Below are 22,365 nucleotides of genomic sequence, written 5' to 3'. Positions count from 1 at the left end.
GGAACTCCTGGGCTCAAGTGATCCACCTGCCTCAGCCTCCCAAAGTGCTGGGATAACAGATATGAGCCACCACCTGTATCTATTTTTCTATGTTACCTTTGTTAACATTCACAATTAAGCAAGCAAGCAAACCAAATACATACCAGGTGTGAGAACTTGCTAGCAAATAAATGCAAACCATGTACCCCTGGGACTCTTCATATAGAGGGATCTGAATTGTTAAATGTAATAACTACCGTGTAACAACAGGGCTGTGTTTTACTTTAAGCTATAGGTATCAGCATGGGTAGAACTTTCAGGCATTCAAATCTGTATCCATTTTCCAGCAAGAGAGAATGATTGATGATGAAGCTTTAAGAGCTCTAAAATAAGAGTAAACATATTTCGTGTGTATTTTATTATTAAGAATTATATTGAGGCAGTTTATATTATACAAATAACCACTTTGGTTCTGCATGGCTCACATGTAATACCACAGTTGTTTTTTTCTTTTCTCAGAGTTTGTTTTGAGACAGGGTCTCACTCTGTCCCTCAGGCTGAAGTGCGGTCATGGCTCACAGCAGCCTCGACCTCCCAGGCTCAAGTGATCCTCCCACCTCAGTTTACAAGTAGCTGGAACTACAGGCATGCACCACCATGCCTGGCTAAATTTTGTGGATATGGCATCTTGCTATGTTGCCCAGGCTGGCCTCAAACTCCTGGGCTGAAGTGATCTTCATGGCCTCAGTCTCCCGAAGTGCTGGGATTACTGGCATGAGCCACTGTGCCCGGCCTAATAGCAAAGTTTTGATTACGTTGACATCCTTTTCATCTTAGCCCAATTTAACTTAAATCCTAGATTCTGAAAACTAGATCCTTTTGAGAAATAGCCACAGCATTGAAGAATACAGTAAGATATTACTAACGGCAATACTGAAATTGTTTACAACACCTAGACTTACAGAGAAATCTAGAAACCATTATATTCGGGGTTCTCTGGCTTTGGGTCCTTCTTAGATTCCATTCTCAGGTCTTGCATAGGGACTTCCATGGACTGAGCCTCTTCTTCAAGGGTCTCTATCTTGGTTGCATTTTGGATGCTGCTTTAAAAAATCACAATGCCTAGGCCACTCCTCAGATCAAATAAACACACATCTTAGGCGGTGGAATCCAGGGATCACTATTTGTAAAGTTTCCAGGTGATTCCAAAGTGCAGCCAAAGTTGAGAACCACTGTCCCTATATTATGATTGTTATTATGATTATTTATTTATATTTTGATTCAGAATCTCACTCTGTCACCCAGGCTGGAGTGCAGTGGCGTGATCTCGGCTCAGTGCAGACTCCACCTCCTAGGTTCAAGCTATTCTTGTGCCTCAACCTCCCCAGTAGTTGGGATTACAAGCAAGCACCACCACGCCCAGCTAATTTTTGTATTTTTAGTAGAGACAGGGTTTCACCAGGTTGACCAGGCTGGTCTCAAACTCCTGACCTCCAGTGATCGGCCTGCCTAGGCCTCCCAAAGTGCTGGGATTACAGGTGTGAGCCATGGCCCCCAGCTCCCACCGCCCCCCCCTTTTTTTTTTCCTTTTGAGACGTCCGCATTTTAAAAGAGAATTCTTAATGAAAAACGAGATTGCATACTGAACTTTGGGGTCATACTTTCTAGTAACATTTGAATAATTAAAAATTAAATTAGACTTTGAGAAACTCTTTTACAGACACTACACAAAGGGTTTCCCCTACATTTGCAATAGATGTGGGGTGGCACAATCCATTTTAAAACAAAATGAGGAATGAACATTAATGAAACTACTAACTGGTAAATTATTTATAGACCATATAGTTCTGCTAAAACAGTAACTTACTTTTTTTTTTTTTTTTTTTCTTGAGACAGAGTCTTGCTTTGTCGGCCAGGCCGGAGTGCAGTGGCATGATCTCGGCTCACTGCAACCTCCGTCTCCTGGGCTCAAGCAATTCTCCTGCCTCAGCCTCCCAAATAGCTGGGATTACAGGTGTGTGCCACCACATCCAGCTAATTTTTGTATTTTCATTAGAGACGGGGTTTCACGATGTTGGCTAGGCTGGTCTCGAACTCCTGACCTCCAGTAATCTGCCCGCCTCGGCCTCCCAAAGTGCTGGGATTACAGGCATGAGCCACCGCATCCAGCCGCTATTTACTTTTTTAAAAAAATTCACATTTTATTCATTCAAGTTGACTTGCTCTTTTTTCCTTATATAAATAAGTAACAAGATAATTTCATTCAGTGAGATTAGTGAGGTGACTATAGATCTTTGAAATGAATACAATAAAATGTTAATTTTGTGATCCTATTTATTCTGCTTAAGTTTCTACATGATAGGAAGCAAATGCAAATTTTGACCTATGGTCATTCCTTAATATTTCCAGCAGCAGAAAAACAAATCTATTAGAGTGCCTGAATTTTACAAGCAAATTCAACATATTTTATACAGACAAACATAATAATGTCTTGGATGTAGTTATTCATAGTCCTAGATATGTACTGAGCTCTCACTCAGCATTTCTTCATTTTATTTCTCAATTTTCTTGACACATTTTTACCTTCTGAAGGAAGAACTCTGCTTCTGTTAACCCTTTATGCAACTTTTACACACATGTGTTTAGGGTGTGGCACAATCAGATTGGGATTTTTTTTTTTTTTTTTTTTTGAGACAGGGTCTTGCTCTGTCACCCAGCCTGGAGTACAGTGGTGCAATCTTGATTCACCGCAATCTCTGCCTCCCGGGCCAAGTGATCCTCCCGCCTCAGCCTCCCAAGTAGCTGCGATCACAGGTGCATGCCGCCACGCCTGGCTGGTTTTTTTTGTTTTTTTTTTTTGTATTATTAGTAGAGATGAGGTTTCACCATGTTGCCCAGCCTGGTCCCAAACGAAGTGACTCACCCACTTCGGCCTCCCAGAGTGCTGGAATTATAGGCATGAGCCACCCTGCCTGGCCTGATTTGGGATTTAGAAAGACATTCTCGTCTTTCTAAAGGATGCCTGGCAGAACAAATAACTGGCGGCAGAGAGATTAGTAGGAGAGCATTAGCTTACTTTGTGAATTACTGTATCCAGATTGAGGAATGAGTTCTTGAATGAGCGCTTACAGCAACTGAATCACCTGCTGTCACAACAAACCAATTCCTCACTTGAAAAGATTTTAAATTGGGGAATTGTGAATGCTTTTAAATGAGTTATAACAAGCACAAAATATAGTTAAATGACTTTGGGGAATCAGTTGCTCAGAACTAAATATCCCAAATTCTATTCATCTGGTTCTGACGTTGACGCATTCATTGATCTTTAGGGATTTAGTTAGTCTATGCTTTAGTTTTCCTGTCTATAAAATGCAGCATTAGCATCTGTGTCATGGAGCAAAATAATTAATTATTTACATGCACTGTGAAGATGAAAAGTACAAGTAATTAAATTCCATGAAAGTTCCCAAGGAAGAGGTTGCTAAAGATATGAGTGAAGTTCATTGTTCTAGCTAGAAGTTAGAATCTCTTTAATGTTAGTGCCTTTTTAACACTTTATTCATTGATGCAATAAATATTCATCTGTGACCTACCCTGTGCCAAGGCCAAGGTTAAAAGTCAATGGTGAATAAAACAGTCAAATTTCCTTCCTCATGAGGTTATAGTCTTATAGGGGAAGAAGACAACAAACAAACATATCAGGTAGTGGTAAGTGCATGGAGGGAGGAGATAGGATATGGGTAAAGAAATAGAGAGGTAGACAAAGTAAGAGTAGGGATCCTATTGATCCCTGGTACCAATTTTCCTTGTTAGCCGGTTCTCGCATTGCTATAAAGAAATACTTGAGACTGGGGTAATTTACAAAGAAAAGAGGTTTAGTTGACTCATTCCCCAGGCTGTACAGGAAGCATGATTCTGGCATCTGCTCAGCTTCTGGGGAGATCTCAGGAAACAATCATGGTGGAAGGGGAAGAGGAAGCAGGCACCTACCTCTTACATGGCCATAGCAGGAGCAAGAGAGGGAGATGCTACACAATTTTTAAACAGCCAGATCTCACAAGAACTCACTCACTATCACAAGAAGAGCACCAAGGGGGAAATCCACCCCCATGGTTTAATCACCTCCCACCAAGCCCCACCTTGAACATGTTCAATTACAATTGAACATGAGATTTGGGTGGGGACACAGATGCAAACCATATCGCGGTGGCTAGAGCAGGCGTCTAGGGAAGGTTACAAGAAAAAGCAGGGAGAGGAGGTTCCTGCAAACATCTTAAGAGAGCTTTCTAAACAAAGGGAATCATAAATAGAATGTGTGGGGGCCTATAAGTTACAATACAAAGGCTTGGCAGCTGGGATGGAGTGACTGGGGGGCTTGTGTAAGTCAATATCAACCCGTGTGTCCTAAGAGTGAGAGTAAGATAGGCAGACTTCTTCTCCAAGTAAACAGTGATGGTCTACAGGGCAGCATAGGAATTCCAAAAATAGAGTCCATTGTTTCTTCATCAAATATTTATTAGTGCCCTTTATTTTCTCGACTTTTTTTTAAGATAAAACAACAAACTTGGTTCTCAAGAAGTATACAGTTTAGAGAATATATACACAATTTCACTCTTAGTTTGGGCAAGCAAACTAAAGTTTAGATTCCAATAGGTAACACATTTTGGTTAAAAATCATAGATTCTGATTTTATTTATGTAAGGTTAACAGCAATATGTGTTTACAGGTGTGCTCTTTTTTCCCTCTCTTTTTAAATTTAACTGACTCATGGTTGACGCTGTTTCATCTCTACCCTCCTTGTTAGCACTCACCAGATTTTTCTGAAGCAAATGACAGCATTATTTCATCCGTAAAGATTTCACTAAGTAGCTCTAAAAGAGAGTCTTTGAAAGAGATCAAAATTAATAATAATTCTTCTACATCATTGCACATCTACTTAGTATTCAAATTTCCTTCACTATCTCACAATTTATTTATTTCTGTTCTTTTTATTTTCTTGTGAGTCAGAGTCTCACTCTGTTGCCCAGGAGTGCAGTGGCGAGATCTCAACTCACTGGAACTTCTGACTCCTGGTTCAAACATTTCTCGTGCTTCAGCCTCCCTAGTATATGGGACTACAGGCACGTGCTACAACACCCGGCTAGTTTTTGCATTTTTAATTGAGACAGGGTTTCACCATGATGGCCAGGCTGGTGTCGAACTCCGGACCTCAAGCTGTCTGCCTGCCTTGGCTTCCCAAAGAGTGGGGATTACAGGCATGCACCACCATGCCTAGCCTTTTGTTTGTTTGTTTTACAATTCAGTGGATTTTAAAAATTGTGGTAAAATATACACAACGTAAGATTTACCATTGTTAAGTGTAAAGTTTAGTGACATTAAGTTCATTCATATTGTCATGCAATCATCATCACCAGCCATCACCAGACAGTCTTCATCTTCCCAAACAGAAATTCTGCACCCATTAAACAGTAGCTCTCCATTCCCCAGCCCACTCAACTCCCTCAACAGTGTGACAATCAACATTCTGCTTTCTGGCTCTGAATTTGACTTCTCTAGGTATCTCATATTAGTGAACTCATACAATATTTGACCTTTTGTGACTGGCTTATTTCACTCAGCATCACATCTTCAAGACCCACCCACATTATAGCATATATCAGAATTTCCCTCCTTTTTATGGCTGAATAATATCCCACTGCAATGAATATACTACATTTTGTTTTTATCCAATTGTCTCATTCTTTTTTTTTTTGAGACTGAGTCTCACTCTGCCACCCAGGCTGGAGTTTAGTGGTGCTATCTCGGCTCACTGCAACCTCTGCCTCCCGAGTTAAAATGATTCTCCTGCCTCAGCCTCCCCAGTAGCTGTGATTACAAGCTCATGGCACCATGCCTGGCTAATTTTTGTATTTTTAGTAGAGACGGGGTTACACCATGTTGGCCAGGCTGGTCTCGAACTCCTGACCTCAAGTGATCCACCAGCCACAGCCTCCCAATGTCTTATTCTTTTTAATTGTTTTATTTTCATCTTCATTTGCAAATTGACTGAATTTGGGGGACAACACTACATAAAAATACATGGTAGCAATATTTTTCAAAAAGCTAAAGAGATGAGCAATGTAATATTAAATGACCAAATTTCACCTTTTGTAAGACTTTTATAAGAGCTCTAACAATCCAAGGTTAGCTACTTTAGAATAAAAATGAACTGCGGTCCACAGTTGCAGGGCCGGTCTATTGTTTTGTTCTGTGGATGTGGTGTCTCTGCTGCACACTGACATCATTGCAGGTCACCCAGAACCCGTGAGATCAGCTCTGCATGCTCAGCGAGGCTGGTCAAAAAACAGGGCTGTTATCTAGCACCATGCTTCAGTGGCCCCTGGCAAAGACGCTCCCAGAGTGCTCCTTCCATACAGAATTTCCCGACACATCTCTAGCTAGTGTCTAAAGCCGCAAGATGCTAAACGTCTGTATCATCATTTAGTTGCTTTCAATGTGGTCTCTTGAAAGAATAGGTAAATGTCAGAGAGACCGATGTGAATAGATATGTTACATTATTAATGTCAAGCAGGGAATGAAAATCTGGAGATTCTGAATTCATTATAGCTACATTATTTACATATTGATGGGGTTAGGGATCTTGGAGTTACAGTTCTATAACATTCCCTCATATCCTTCCAATCTATTCTTTTCTTGAGACAGGGTCTTCCTCTGTAGCCCAACCTACTCTGTAAAAATACAATGCTGAGGCCAGGCGTGGTGGCTCATGCCTGTAATCCCAGCACTTTGGGAGGCTGAGGTGGGCAGATCATGAGGTCAGGAGTTCGAGACCAGCCTGGCCAACATAGTGAAACCCCGTCTCTACTAAAAATACAAAAAAAATTAGCCAAGCATGGTAGCACATGCCTGTAGTCCCAGCTACTAGGGAGGCTGAAGCAGGAGAATCACTTGAACCCAGGAGGCAGAGGTTGCAGTGAGCCAAGATCACACCACTGCACTACAACCTGCATGACAGAGCAAGACTCTGTCTCAAAAAAGAAAAAAAAAATACTATGCTGGCCAAGTGTGGTGGCTCACAATTGTAATTCCAATATTTTGGTAGGCTGAGGCAGGTGGATTGTTCGACACCAGCCTGGACAACATGGTAAAACCCCATCTCTACAAAAAATACAAAATTTAGCCAGGCATGGTGGCATGCACGTGTAGTCCCAGCTACTCAGGAGGCTGAGGTAGGAGAATCATGTGAGCCTGGGGAGATAAAGGCTGCAGTGAGCTGTGATGGAGCCACTGCACTCCAGCCTGGGCAACAGAGTGAGACTCTGTCTCAAAAAAGAAAAAAAAATGCTATGCCAAGGTCGGCATTGGGATCATATACTGAAAACACTGTGTATAACTATCCTTAACACACATTACATTTAAAATATTTTAATTGGATGAACAAAACTAGTAAATTGTGTCTAATTTCCCACAATTGCAAAATGTCCTTCACTGACATGAAATATAACAGATTTTTAACTATTTTAATATATTTTCTGTATTTTGTAGCTCCTGTGCACCCATACATATTCAAACCCCTTTTGTAGAAAAATTCCTTATAGACGAGAGAGGAAATATATTTTTTACTTCACACTGGAGTCTGGCCTTACCTGTTTGAAGTCTGAGTAAACCTAAACGTGGTATAAAATAAAGCTTTCTTTTTACTCATTTATTTATATTATTAAAAATCTTTTTCTATCCAAAAAGCTGAGATACAATAAAATAAAGTTTTCTAATCAAGTAAAAGTTCTATCCAAAATATGCATCAATGGAGAATCCTGGAATGTTGATCTCGAATGAAATTTAAAGGTTGTATAATTCTGTAGGTCAGAGTCTCTCTTGGGTTCATGAATTGAGAATCTGATGTAAGCTATGAATCTTTTCCCTAGAAAAATGCATATTATTTTGCTGATAATTTTACCTGTTCATGGACCTTCTGATGCCCATCATCAGTCTCCAAATTAAGAATGTGATGTACATCTGTAATCCCAGCACTTTGGGAGACCAAGGCAGGTGGATCACTTGAGGTCAGGAGTTTGAGACCAGCCTGGCCAATATGGTGAAACATCATCTCTACTAAAAATACAAAAATTAGCCGGACATGGTGGCAGGTGCCTGTAGTCCCAGCTACTCAGGAGGCTGAGGCAGGAGAATTGCTTGAACCCGGAAGGCGGAGGTTGCAGTGAGCCGAGATTGCACCACTGCACTCCAGCCTGGATGATAGAGCAAGACTCCGTCTACAAAAAAAAGAGAACCTGATATAATTCAACTCCTTCCTTTTATAGTTGATGGAATTGACAGTCATGGTGGCTATGCAACTTGCCCATGGCCACAGAGTGAGGGAGGGTAGAGATTTCACTATAATTACAATGGGGCTTTTTCTATCACTTGATTACAAAACTCCACCTAACAGATTATCCATGTGACAGGTACCATTGCACCCGATGTACCTCCTTACCCAGTCTTTGATAATACCTCAAATTCTCACATGTGGGGTCTTCTGGTAGCATATTTGTATCAACTTGGACAAGGCATCAAGCACCATCTTCCATGCACATGCCAGGTGAAGGCAAACTAGAGTATAATATGGGTCATTAGCCCAGACTCTTGTCTCTCAGGCTCAATCCCCTTTGGTGCTCTTGGTCTCTTTACCTGCTGTTAAGCTTGACACCTACACATGTTTGCCTATTGTCCAATGATCAGCTCTACACAAGGGGATGAGGGGTAGAGAAATAGGGTGTTTATAAAGGGAGGGGTGAGGCAGAAGAGTCTGTTTAACGGATTAAAGTTAAGCAAAAACAGCATATTCAGAACTTCATCTGCTTCAATTTTTTTTTTTTTCCAGCTAGAAGTGAGAGTGCTGGAAATGTTTTGTACTGAAATACTAAGCAACCAGATTCCTGACATTGTTGAAATGTATTTACAAATCCCCAATTTTATGAGTCTCATGCAATTAACTTGGAGAAACTGCACATGTTGAATAAGGATTGTGTTATGGCCAAGAAGGAAGCACAGAGTGTGATATTCCAGGAAAGAGGGGGATTTCCTTGTGAATATATTTGCTCTGAATCATAAATTGAGATATAGAAATATCACATTAAATATTACAAGTATTTTGGTGATTGAACAAAGTGTATGTATATTTTTGTGTGAATTTCTTTTGATATATAATTTATTCTGATAAAGATCATACCTATTATAGGAAATTTGAAAAATAAAAAAGAAAGAAAAGAAAATTGCTGTAATTCCAGTAAGCAGATCTAACAACTACTCATAATCTGATGCATATATTTTCAGGCTTTTTTCTATGAATACATATTTACACACACATATATATATAATTACAAATAGATCTATTTTATTTATCCAAGTAAGGTCATGTTTATATGAAGGACTGTAGTTTGATCTTGTCAACAAATACTACAGCATAAGTATTTTTAAAAGTTATTAAATTTTCTTGGAAAACAGTTTTTAATAGCTACATGGATTCCATCATATATCCATGCCAACATTTATTTAATCATTTGGAAATCCAGAGTGTTTTCAGTATTCCCCTCTATATATCCTTGTATGTAGATCTTTGGGTGCATCTCTATTTCTTTAGAATTTTAAAAAAAATTTTTTTCATAATTTTTATTTTAGTAGAGATGGGGTTTCACCACGTTGGCCAGGCTGGTCTCAAGTACTCCTGTCCTCAAGTAATCCACCCACTTTGGCCTCCCAAAGTGCGTGGATTACAGGTGTGAGCCACTGTACCAAGCCTTTTTAGAAAACTTTTTATTTTTCTCAGCTTTTTGGCTAGCAGAAATTTCTAAAAGTAAAATAATTCCCAAGAGTAGAACATTTTCTTAGGTTTTTGCTGTATATTATTAAATGTTTATGTACCGTTCTACCAATTTGCACCTCTAGCTGCAGTATTTGTTAGTGTTACTTTTGCCTATTCTCTGGTTAATATTGGATGTTTAAAAATTGATTCCAATTTGAGAGGCTAAATATGGTATCCTATTTTAATTTGCATTAGTTTGATTACTCTTCAAAGTTAAACTATTTTAAAAATATGTTTACTAGCTATTTGCATTTGTCCTAATGCAAACTGTTTTGCCTATTTTTGTATTATGGTACTCATCTTTCACAAATTGATTGGTAGGAACTCCTTATATATTTTTACCATAAACCCTATGTCGTATGTATTGAAAACACTTTATCATTGTCTTTAACTTATGATGACACTTTTTTTCTCTAATAAATCATGAAATGTCACCTGTGCCCCCATGTTGCAAAGCTGTTGTAAAACTGATTTGCTTTACAAGGGGGCAGGTCTCAGCGTGTTTATCTGATGGGATGAATGGAATGAAACAGACATGTGCAGGGTTTTGGGAATCAAAGCAGAAGTTTTGAAGCTGAAGTCCTTAGGTCCTCTGGTTTCTATCAGATATTCTCATTCTAATTATAAACATACATTTTCCCAATCAACACCCCAATTTTAGTTTCAAAAATGATTACAATAAAGGATCTGGTTGCTACTAAGCATGATACATAATTAGCATGGTTTGTGTCCTTACAGATGTGTTTCTTTTGGGACAGGGTCTCGCTCTGTCACCCAGGCTGGAGTGTAGGGGTGCAATCTCGGTTCACTGCAACCTCTGCCTCCCAGGCTCAAGCAATTCTCATGCTCAGCCTCCCGAGTAGCTGGGACTACAGGTGCCTGCCACCATACCCGGCTAACTTTTGTATTTTTTGTACAGACGGGATTTCGCCATGTTGCCCAGTCTGGGCTTGAACTCTTGAACTCAGTTGATCCACACACCTTGGCCTCTCAAAGTGCTGGGATTACAGGCATGAGCCACCATGAATGGCCCTTATAGATGCTTTTTAGATTAACTTTGAGCAAGATTAGACGGCTGGCTGTGATCAGAAAGGCTTCTGGTACATAACTGTATTCTTACTCTATTTTCCATCGTCTTCTTTCAGCAAGGCAAGCTTGGCCTGAAGTCTCTCTCTTTCTTGCTCTTACTGTACTTCCTTGAAAGTCTGCAAGAACTGCACACATGAAAGCATACTGTTTCTTGGTTAGAGGACTATCCACTTCTCACCCCATCTGCTTTGATATAACAATTTCCTTTAATGGACTGTAACTTGTAAACTCACTTCCAGATAAAAATTTCTATGTTAAGATTCTTTGGGTTTTAAAGAAGAGAAACCAATTCAAAGGCACTCTAGCAAAAGCAGGAGATTTATTGTAAGTCTCGAAGGCAGGGAGAGGAGCTAGGATTCAAGAATACCGGTCAAGAAAGCAAAATGTTGTTGGAAACTCAAGAAGCGTGGCCTCTCATATTTGCCATCTTCTTTCTCGGTGGACTGGCTTTTCTCTGCTCCTAAGTCCCCTTAATAGTCTGGAGTGGGCTGCTTATGGTTCCAATTTTACCATCTGGACCCAGAGAAAGACTGGCTTTCCTTCTCTCAACCCCAAGTCCAAATTTCTTGCTGTATTTTTTTTTTTTTTTTTTTTTTTTGAGATGGAGTCTCGCTCAGTCGTCCAGGCTGGAGTTTGATGGCGCAATCTAGGCTTACTGCAACCTCTGCCTCCTAAGTTCAAGTCATTCTCCTGTCTCAGCCTCCGGAGTGTCTGGGATTACTACAGGTGTCCGCTACCATGCCCAGCTAATTTTTTGTATTTTAGTAGAGATGGGGTTTCACCGTGTTGCCCAGGCTGGTCTCGAACTCCTGCACTCAGGCAACCCACTCGCCTCGGCCTCCCAAAGTGCTGGGATTATAGGCGTGACCAAGTCCAAATTTCTAAGAAAGAGACTTTGGCCCCGTTTCAATTAAGCACCTACCTCAGGTCTAATTATTCGAAGGCAAGGATGTGGGGTCACATGGACAAATGGCTCCTGACAGCCCACTACTGGGGGAGACAGGGAGCAGTTGAAGAGCCATTGTGAATTTACACAGATAAGAAAAAGCTGTGCATCACACCAACTGTATTTTTAAAAGCATGTCCTAGAATCTTTTGTCAGATTTAATGTTACGCATGAGGATATTTAAAAATAAACTATCCATTTTAAGAACATCATCCGCAAGAAAGTGAACACTAAAATTTAAGAGGAAACCTGAGTTTGGTTCCAGTTAAATCCAGTTGCTCTGCAGAGACACAGCCTGTAACACAGTCATGATAAGCAGCAGAGACATATGATTATGTCCTAAGCTGCTAGGATAAGGCTTCTGTAATTTTTCCAAACAATTTTGGAGGATATTTTCATTTAATTGGTACAACATGTTAAACTTGCTAATAAGAACTTACTAAAATAAGCCCAACTAAGAAAAATAATAATAAATTCAGCGTTCCATACTAGAACAAAACCAAACCTGTAATACATAAACTTAATATTCCAAGTATTGTGTTGAAAATATAAATTAAATGTTAACATCATTGTATTCAAGATCCACCAAGGCAATGGAACAATATTCTCTTACAGAGAAAGGGAAGGGCTTCCTCAAATTGTTCTTAAATACCAGAACAGCCGCTGTAATTAGGGGACAAAGGAACCAGACAGAGGGGTCTGTTAGCTACTTCCATCAAATCGGAGAATTTTGAAATAGAGTGTATCTTGTTAACTGTATCAGAGGACCACAGCTTTGGAAGAGTACCTTAATCAATAGTGGATAAATGCTTTATGTGTACGCTTTGAGGGAGAGAACAAAGATAGAAGTCTTCTTAAGTTGTCTCGAGTCCAGGCAGCTTAGCCAGGGCCTTACATAAATATTTGTGGGGTTAGTAATGAACTTATGACCAACGGCGATGCTTACATTATTATACACCATAGTCGCTTATGGCATTATTTCAAGGACTCTTATTTCATAGGATGACATCGAGAGTACATAGAGATCTAGGTTTTCTTGTTTTGTTTTACAGAAAAGTAAACAGAAGTTGTTTTTGCTATAAGAGTCATTAGTATCAGAAATAAATGATAACTTTGGTTTTCCTGGGTTTATTAAATACATGGCTTCATAATGTTGACGAAAAAAGTCAAACTCTAAAATATCTGAAGAAATATTTTAATCGGATCCCAATATGAGTGACCATGGCCGGTGACACAGCCCTCAGGAAGTCCTGAGAACACGTGCCCTAGGTGTGGGGCACAGCTTGGTTTATACATTTTTGGGAGACATAAAATATCAATCAAATTCTTTTTTGTTTGTTTTTTGAGACAGAGTCTCACTCTGTTGCCCAGGCTGGAGTGCAGTGGCATGATCTCAGCTCACTGCAACCTCTGCCTCCTGGGTTCAAGCGATTCTCCTACCTCAGCCTCCAGAGTAGCTGGGATTACAGGCACGCGCTACCAGGCCTGGGTAATTTTTGTAGTTTTAATAGAGACGAGGTTTCATCATGTTGGCCAGGCTGGTCTCAAATTCCTAACCTCAAGTGATCAGCCCACCTCAGCCTCCCAAAGTGCTGGCATCACAGGCATAAGCCACCTCACCCGGCCAATCACATACATTTAAGATGTACATTGGTTTGTGTCAGAAAGGTGGGACAACTCAAAGCGGGGGTGGGGCTTCCAGGCTATAGGAAGATTTAAAATTTTTCTGGTTGACAATTTGTTGAGTATATCTAAAGACCTGGGATCAATAGAAAGGAAATGTCTGGGTTAAGATAAAGGATTTTAGTGACCAAAGTTTTTACTACGCAGAGGAAGTCTTCAGGTAGCAGGCTTCACAGAGAATAGATTGTAAATGTTTCTTACCGGACTTAAAAGGGTGCTAGGCTCTTTCTTAGTTGATTCGCTCCTGGATCCAGAAAAAGGCCTGGAAAAAGGGAAAAGGGGATTATTTATAGAATGCAGATTTTTCCCCACAAGAGACGACTGTGCAGGACACTTTCAAGGTATGGCAAGGCAATATATTTGGGGTTAAAATATTTTGATTTACTTCCTTGTTATGTGATGTTAGGACAGAGTCAGGTTGGAAGGCAGGCCACATTATATAGGGTTAAATATAACCTCTCTGATGAGATTTTATGGTTTGTAGGCCGTGACTCCCCAGGCCCCTAGGGTAGGAATTTGGGCAAGAGAAGAAAAAAAGTCAAAGTTTAGTCTGTCTTCAATACTAATATTAATATTAATAATAATAGTTACACTAATTTGGTAGGACTTAACATTTTTTTTTCCCTAGTTTTTTTTTGAGACAGAGTCTGTCCGTTTCTTAGGCTGGAGTGCAGTGGCATGATCTTGGCTCACTGTAACCGCCATCTCCCAGGTTCAAGCAATTGTTGAGCCTCAGCCTCCTGAGTAGCTGGGATTACAGGCTTTCGCCATCACGGCTGGCTAATTTTTGTATTTTTTGTAGAGACGAGATTTCACCATGTTTGCCAGGCTGGTCTTGAACTCCTGACCTCAAGTGATTTGACCACCTTGGCCTCCCATAGTGGTTGGATTACAGGCATGAGCCACCATGCTGGGCTGGACTTTACATTTTCAATGCTACGCTTTATAGTATGTGTTAGGTCATTATAGAGTTTTCTGAAATTTTGGAACTATGATGTTCAAAAAGGAGGGCCCAATATCCCTGGGTCATTTATTTAAAAGGTAGGTACTAGTACATTTATTTTTAAATATGAAAAATATTTCAAAGCCTTGTGGACGGAAGCAAGGTCTTAAACCATTTATCTCACTGTGACTGCATCTCATTATAGTTCAGACTGGTAACTGAAACTCCATTCCCAGGGCTACACAGCTTATGCTCTGCACAAACACCCTTGGAAGAAGGCATGGAAGACAAAAGCACCAAAACTTCACTCACCATGCCTAGGAGCATGGTTGGGTCTGTGGAGAGTGATGCATTGCTCTCCCTTTCACTGAGGCACCTTACAGGCCCTGATATGGTTTGACTGTGTCCCCACCCAAATCTCATCTTGAATTTCCACACGCTATGGGAGGGACCTGGTGGGAGGTAATTGAATCATGGGGGCAGGTCTTTCCCATACTGTTCTTGTGACAGTGAATAAGTCTCATGATATCTGATGGTTTTATAAGGGGAGTTCTCCTGCACAAGCTCTCTCTTTTTGCCTGCTGCCATCCTTGTAAGACGTGACTTACTCCTCCTTGCCTTCTGCCATGATCGTGAAGGCCTCCCCAGCCACGTGGAACTGTGAGTTCATTAAACCTCTTTTTCTTCCCAGTCTCAGGTATGTCTTCACTAGCAGTGTGAAAACGGACTAATACAGGCCCCTTTTGAAAAGCCCCACGATAGAGTGTCTCCCTGTCCAATTCTTGCCGTTAGCAATAGACACGAAGCGGGGGATGATAGGGACATCCTCCCTGCAACCCATTCTCCCTCTCCCCTCCTCCTGGACATGCTTCATTTCAAAATGCCAAGTATGCTACAGTTAGCCTCATGTGTCATGACTATTTCACAGATGTTTTCCATTTGTCTTTCACTGGACTAATTTTCCTTCTTTTTCTCAGAGAGAGGATGTTTTCTCCAGGATTGGGTGGGCAGTTGGGGGTTGGGAGGGGACACTGCTACTCTGGGACCCCCAGGAAAAGTTCTGGAATTCTAGGTGACGTCGAGGCAAATCCTTTGGCTTGCAGTGAAATGGCCTGGGTCCTGTGGAATATCTTCAGCTGAAAGTACTTTCAACGGATGCTAAAAATACATTGCAGTTTATTTTCCCCAGTAGGGAGCATGTGTGTTCCCACTTGACCTGGAAACACAAAGAGATCCAATGTTAAATGTAATGTTGCTCATTCCAAGATAAATGAGTTTTCTGGAGAGCAAGGGAAAGAAAAAACAACAGTCGTCTGGGTATAGTTTTGCCTTTGCTCTCTGGAGGAGTCAGTGTCTTGAACACATACTTTATGCTCCACGGTTGTAGTTAAGTGGCAAGTCTCAGGCTTCTTAGCCATTGCTGATCGGAACTGGCTTGCTTTCAAATCAGATGAGTCCAAGGCAGATTTATTAAATTTAGGAAAGAGGGGTGAGGTATGTTTTAAATATGTTTTAAATAAAATTTTAAAAAATCCAAACAAAAGGGGTCAGATTCTTTGTATCTAATCTGAGCTTAATAAATTCATCTTCCATCTTTTTTCAAAAAATGCAGTCAAAATATGAAGTCTGAAACACCCTCTAATTGGAGTGTAGATTTACGGACATTGTTATTAAACCCTTTCTGTGTAAAACTAGCAAATTGAACAAACACAGCTGATCTACAACTAGCATAGACATTCTGTTGGTTTCCTGGAGTGACATTTAAGAATAGTTGTTCAGCCCAGTTCTTGTAGCTGGGGACACTGTGTTTAGAGCTTTGGATTGTCCAATATAATATTCTTCAATTTTGTAAGAGCTCAGTTCAATTTCTACTGAAGACTGGGTGGCAGCCCTGTCTCCAGCTGGTACCTCTTCCCCTCTGTTCTACAGCTTAAAATACACAGTCTGCTCCCAGTCAGTTAAGAACCAATCTCCTCCACCCTCCTGACCCCCAAAGAATTAGCACCGTGATTAAATACATGAATTTTACAGTCTGCTTTGTTTTGAGTGAATGTTGCCACTCAGTAGCTCTGCTTTCATTTTTCTCCATCTGTAAATGAGGCTAATGGAAGCTACTATTTAGGGCTGTTGTGAAGATTAAATGAAATATTGCATGAAAAGCACACAGCACAGTGCCTGGGTGCATGGAAAACTTTTAAGAGATGTTAGCTATTATGACTTGTTATTATTCTGAGATTTCCCATTGAGTGATGCCCAGTGGCAGGAGAGAATGCCATGATCACCAAGACCGCGTTTGACAAAACTGTTTGATGTCCATTTTTAAGACTTTATTTCTAATCCCCTGCTTTGGACCAAGCCTAACACCTTTGGAAGGGATATCTCTTCCTGGCCGGGTGCAGTGGCTCACATCTGTAATCCCCAGCACGTTGGGAGGCTGAGGCAGGTGGATCACTTGAGGTCAGGAGTTCGAGACCAGCCTGGCCAACATGGTGAAACCCTGTCTCTACTAAAAAATACAAAAATTAGCTGGGCTTGATGGTGTGTGCTTGTAGTCCCAGCTACTAGGGAGGGTGAGGCAGGAGAATCTCTTCAACTGGGGGGGCAGATATTGCAATGAGCCTAGATCATGGCACTGCACTCCAGCCTGGGCAACAGAGCAAGACTCTGTCTCAAATAAATACATACATACATAAATAAATATTTCTTCCTTTTCCTCTGTCTGTTTTTCTCTTGACTTTTTCCACTTCTGTCTCCTCCAAAGACAAGCCAAGAAGGGTGTGGCCTAATTAAAATCTCGAAGGTGAGATTTTCTCTTAGTTGCCTTTAGCCACATAGGAGGAAGCATTGTTGTTGCTGTCATTTATTTAAAGCAAAACACGACCTAAAATTACAAGAAAGGAGAAATGTGGGAAACCCTTTGCCCCTTTTCATGATACAGGCAGCATATCTTCAGCTTCTCCAGACTTCAAGGAGAAAACTCAGTTCATTTTCTCATGAGATGTTGTAACCCAGCCCTGGGTCTCATTTGAGTGGAAGGGTTAAGTGATTGCCAAATTTTCTTTCAAGACTAGACAGGTAATTTTCATACTCCAAAGTCAGCTGGAACCTCCAGCCCATGAATATCCTGTCTTCTAAGGTAGTGAAAAACTAGGTAAATGAAATCAGAACAAAGTCTAAATCAGAACTAAAGCAGCTGAAAATGTGCTACATTTCCTGGAAGCTGTGCTTTCTGAAATCCTGAAGGGTAAAGGGAGAGTAAGTTAAAGGGTTTGTTTTAAAGACCAAGTCAGTTAACAAATTATACTAGTTTCCTAAGATTACCCTAGTTTTAAGAACAGAATGTCTCCTATCCTGAGAGACCCCTCAGTCTTGTGCACATTGGAGCATTTTGTCACCTTAAAATCAAGACTTGATTAAGTTGTGATAGATTAAATTAAAATTCAATGGAAAAGGGTGCTCATATGATTTTCAAAATGCATCTTTAATAGAAATAGAATAATATAAATTTAAGTGGAAAAACCATACTGACTAAATATCCTCCTAAGAAGCTATCATTATCTAGGCAAATCCTGGCCACTCTGCCCATGTAGTTATAGTGCTTCGTTTGGTAGCACTTATTCTAATTGCAAACTTGATCCCTATAAGGAAATAATTAGCCTTTACAGGGACTCCTTTTGAAAACCCAAACCTTAAAGTGACACCAAATATCCTATAGGCCAAGAAAGGAGAAAGTTTCCAAAGGAAGTTGTTTAACATTTTCAGCGATGGGAGGTCAAGGAAGGAGAAAGGGTGAGTTGACCCTTAAGAGGGAAAGGCTCATCAACATGGTGGGGATGGAAACCAGATTCCTGGACTGGCCCAAGGAGGGAGCCAGGGGAGAGGAGTCAGACTAGCGTGGACCAATTATGGAAGATATTTGACAGAGAAAGGAAGTAAAGTAGTCAGACAGTAGCTAGGGCATTAGCAAGGTTGAGAGAAATCTGTCAAGATGGAAGAAGGTTGATTGAATATGCTGAAGACACAGCAAAAGAAACCAGGATGAAAGTTTACTTGGAGCTTGTTGATAGTTTTAGCAAAGGATAGGAACAAACTACTCTTGCCCACCTCTATTCAGACTTTTATTTTTTTGAGACAGCGTCTCGCTCTGTTGTCCAGGCTGGAGTGCAGTGGCATGATCTCGGCTCACTGTGACCTCTGCCTCCCGGGTTCAAGTGATCCTCCTGCCTCAGCCTCCTGAGTAGCTAGGATTACAGGAGTGCAGCACCATGTCTGGCTAATTTTTTTTTTTTTTGTATTTTTAGTAGAGAGGGGGTGTCACCGTGTTGGCCAGGCTGGTCTTGAACTCCTGACCTCAAGTGATCCGCCCACCTCTACCTCCCAAAGTGTTGGGATTACAGTCGTGAGCCACCACACATTGCCAATCCAGACTGTTCTTGACAAAAGACACTTATCTGGCGCATCTAGGATTCTCCCTTCTAAATAGCCATGTTTCAAGGCCTCACTCAAGACACAACCTCTTTCCATGTACCCTCCACTCTCTTGAATGACTCTGCTCTTGCAGACAGGGTCTAGACTCTGGAACAAAGCCAATGTGTATGGAATGCTCTTGCCATCATAAGGCAGCAGCGAAAGAGAAAACAATCTAAGAGTCAGAAAACAGGATATATTAAAAGGCTTAAGCTGAAAAGGTTTTGGAAAGTTTATAGATTAGATTCATGACATTGGATAGACCTCTAAGGAAAGAAAACTTTATATAATAGAGTTCCTCCTCTCCAAACAACGTTGTTGTTGTTTTTGCTTTTAGAAAAACCCTACCATTTGCAGGGCCACGCTTATCCTTTGCAGGGCCTGGGGAAAGGGTACACGGGAAGGCCCACATGCCACATGCCTGAATATCTAAATGTGTTACATCACCCTAACAGATGTGGCACATTCACACTCCTTGCCCTAGCCTGGGCTACATCCAGCACAGAGAGGAGCTTCGTCGGCACACAGCTGAGGTCCAGCTCCTGCACAACCCCCAGGTCTAGAGATGCCCACCTCAATAACTTCTTTTGAATGACTATGAAAGACTGCCCCACGCTCCCCATCCAGGCTTGAGGCTATTTGCTTTGGGAATTCAGGGTCCTCCATACCATGTGTGTTCTAGAAGGTGGAGGGGGCATGCCCCCTTGGCCCATCAGAAACTTAACCACACGGGGTACAGCATGGTGACAGGAGGGCCAGGTTAGGTGCCCACGGCAGGAGTCCTTGCCTGGGTTGATACTTGAGAGGATCACTTGAGCACAGGAGTTCGAGACCAGCCCGGGCAACATAACCAGACCCTGTCTCAGTGAAAAAACAAAAAAGATGATACTTTCATGAATCCTTTCTTTCTTTCTTTCTTTTTTTCTTTCTGAGATGGAGTCTTGCTCTGTTGCCCAGGCTGGAGTGCAGTGGCATGATCTCGGCTCACTGTGACCTCCGCCTCCCGGGTCCACGAGATTCTCCTGTCTCAGCCTCCTGACTAGCTGAGACTACAGGCACCCACAACCATGCCCAGCTAATTTTTGTATTTTTAGTAGAGATGAGGTGTCATCATGTTGGCCAGGCTGGTCTCGAACTCCTGACCTTGTGATCCGCCCGCCTCAGCCTCCCAAACTGCTGGGATTACAGGTGTGAGCCAGTGCACCCAGCCCAGGAATCATTTCTATAGTTCTTTATGAAGCAGTTTCTTTGAAAGTGGAAAGCACAAAGAAAAAAAAAATTTTAAAGCTATATGGAACACAATATCTTTTCATAGAGTTTTCTTTTATCATTGAGTTATCTTTTATCATTTGACTTTCTAGTTTTTAGCATACTGACTTTCTTTTGTTGTGTTGTGTTGTATTTTGAGACAGAGTCTCACTCTGTTTCCCAGGCTGGAGTACAGTGGTGCAGACTTGGCTCACTGCAGCCTCCACTTCCCAGCCTCAAGTGATCTCCCCGCCTCAGCCTCCTGAGTAGCTGGGACTACAGGTGTGAGCCACCACACCCTACTAATTTTTGTATTTTTTGTAGAGATGATGTGTTGCCTTGTTGCACAGGCTGGTCTCGAACTCCTGAGCTCAAATGATCTGCTCGCCTCAGCCTCTGGAAGTGCTGGGATTACAGGCATATACCCCTGTGCCCATTCACATACTGACTTTCAAAGAACTCATAGACAAGGATTCTTACAAGGCTTCCTACTATATTGACTGCATCAGCTGAGGGGCTCACAAAGAATTGCCCCCCTCAGCAGACTTATTCACTCCAGGCTTTGGGGCTTTAGTGGGGGTTGAAGCCCTAGTGCAGGGTCCTAGCCAGTACTTTTTATTAGATAAAGCAAATTATAGATGATCTCCTGACAAATGAAGAGTGCAGTTTTCCAAGGACATTTAAAATAGAAGTATAAGCTGGTCAGGGTGGCTTATGCCTATAATCCCAGCTACTCAGGAGGCTCAGGCAAGAAGACTGCTTGAGCCCAGGAGTTCGAGTCAAGCCTGGGCAACAAAGCAAGACCCCCATCTCCAGGAAAAAAAAAAAAAAAAAAAAAAGAAAAAAAAAGAAAGAAAAGAAAAGAAAGGAAAATATAATTTTCTTTAGAGACAAAGTCTCACTCTGTCACCCAGGCTGGAGTGCAGTGGTGTGATCTTGGCTGACTGCAACCTCCGCCTTCTGGTTTCAAGCAACTCTCGTGCCTCAGCCTCCTGAGTAGCTGGGGACTACAGGTGCGCACCACTGTGCCTGGCTAATTTTTGTATTTTTAGTAGAGATGGGGTTTTGACACGTTGGCCAGGCTGGTCTTGAGATCCTAACCTCAACTGATCCACCACCTCGGCCTCCCAAAGTGCTGAGATTACAGGCATGAGATGCCATGTCCGGCCATTTTTCTTTTTTAAAGTAATTTTTTAAATAAAAATATTATTAAATAAATGAACACCATGAATTTGCATGTTATCTTTGTGCAGGGCCATGCTAATCCTCTCTGTATTGTTCCAATTTTAGTATATGTGCTGCTGAAGCAAGCACAATTTTCATTTTTTTCAATTGATTTCAGCTTCTGCAGGAGGAAGTATAATTTTCTGATGGCTTCTAAAGAGGAACAGTTAGCAGTTATTGAGATATAATCATGTAAGGTGGTGTAGGATGGTGATGCCTACTCCAGTCTCCTTACCCAGGCTGAGTTCATATTTTTGTTAGAAGAAGCTGCAGGATGGAGAATTTGGGGTCTGGCTCAAGAACAGTGTGAGTACAGGTGATGATCATAGGGGAATACATTCCACACGGGGAGTTAGCAGTCCTGCCTCTACTCTACTTTGATGGCTGATTGAGAAGTCACTTACTTTGAGCCCATTTCCTCCTCTGGGGGGGAAAAAAAGGGTCAGCCTAGATAGCTCAGAATATTTGTTGTAAAATTCTGACTGTCTCTGGGAGGGAGTGTGGGTGGGGCTACCCTGAGCCATTTGAACTCTCGGAAGTCCTTCAGAGTGAACACAGATCAGCTCTTGCTGTTCACTTACTCACATTTCACCTGTGGTGTCAGAGCTTCGGGGACCCAGCAGAACTGGGGAACATCCTCCAGTTACAGCATGTACTACCTGCAGCCTGATAACCATCACTGGGGTGGATTTCCAGCCTCAGATGTTCAGGTGCTCTTTTTGGAAACACAAACTTCTCACGTTACTGCACCAAATATGGGTCCCCAAATGACAGCCATAGCGCATGTCGGGTAGAGCTGCAGTGGGTCAAGTGGTGCCTTTAACCAATTGAACGCAGTTTTCGGTCCCTGAAAACTATTTGCTTCCTTATCAATCAACCTGAAGGGAATGATGGAGGTGACACTGGGAGTCTTGGTAGGTTTCC

At 41.5% G+C, this 22,365-nt stretch overlaps 1 protein-coding gene and 1 non-coding gene across 2 annotated transcripts in view; both read right to left on the bottom strand.

Annotated features, from left to right (window-relative positions):
- ERI1 (exoribonuclease 1) overlaps positions 1–22,365 on the bottom strand; it is a 142,237-nt gene that overhangs the window by 116,930 nt on the left and 2,942 nt on the right. Inside the window, exon 2 of the mRNA XM_008970012.4 lies at positions 13,761–13,821. The gene's annotated coding sequence lies outside the window, so the exon portion shown is untranslated. The remainder of the gene's footprint in view (positions 1–13,760; positions 13,822–22,365) is intronic.
- Positions 21,426–21,531, bottom strand: LOC112438830 (U6 spliceosomal RNA). Its single transcript, XR_003027152.1, has one exon. It is a non-coding gene; the product is annotated as a U6 spliceosomal RNA (small nuclear RNA).

The sequence above is a fragment of the Pan paniscus genome, chromosome 7 (assembly GCF_029289425.2).
Source record: "Pan paniscus chromosome 7, NHGRI_mPanPan1-v2.0_pri, whole genome shotgun sequence".
NCBI classification, from domain to species: Eukaryota; Metazoa; Chordata; class Mammalia; order Primates; family Hominidae; genus Pan; species Pan paniscus.
Note: the sequence above shows the minus strand (reverse complement) of the source record. Positions and strands in the feature narration are given on the sequence as shown.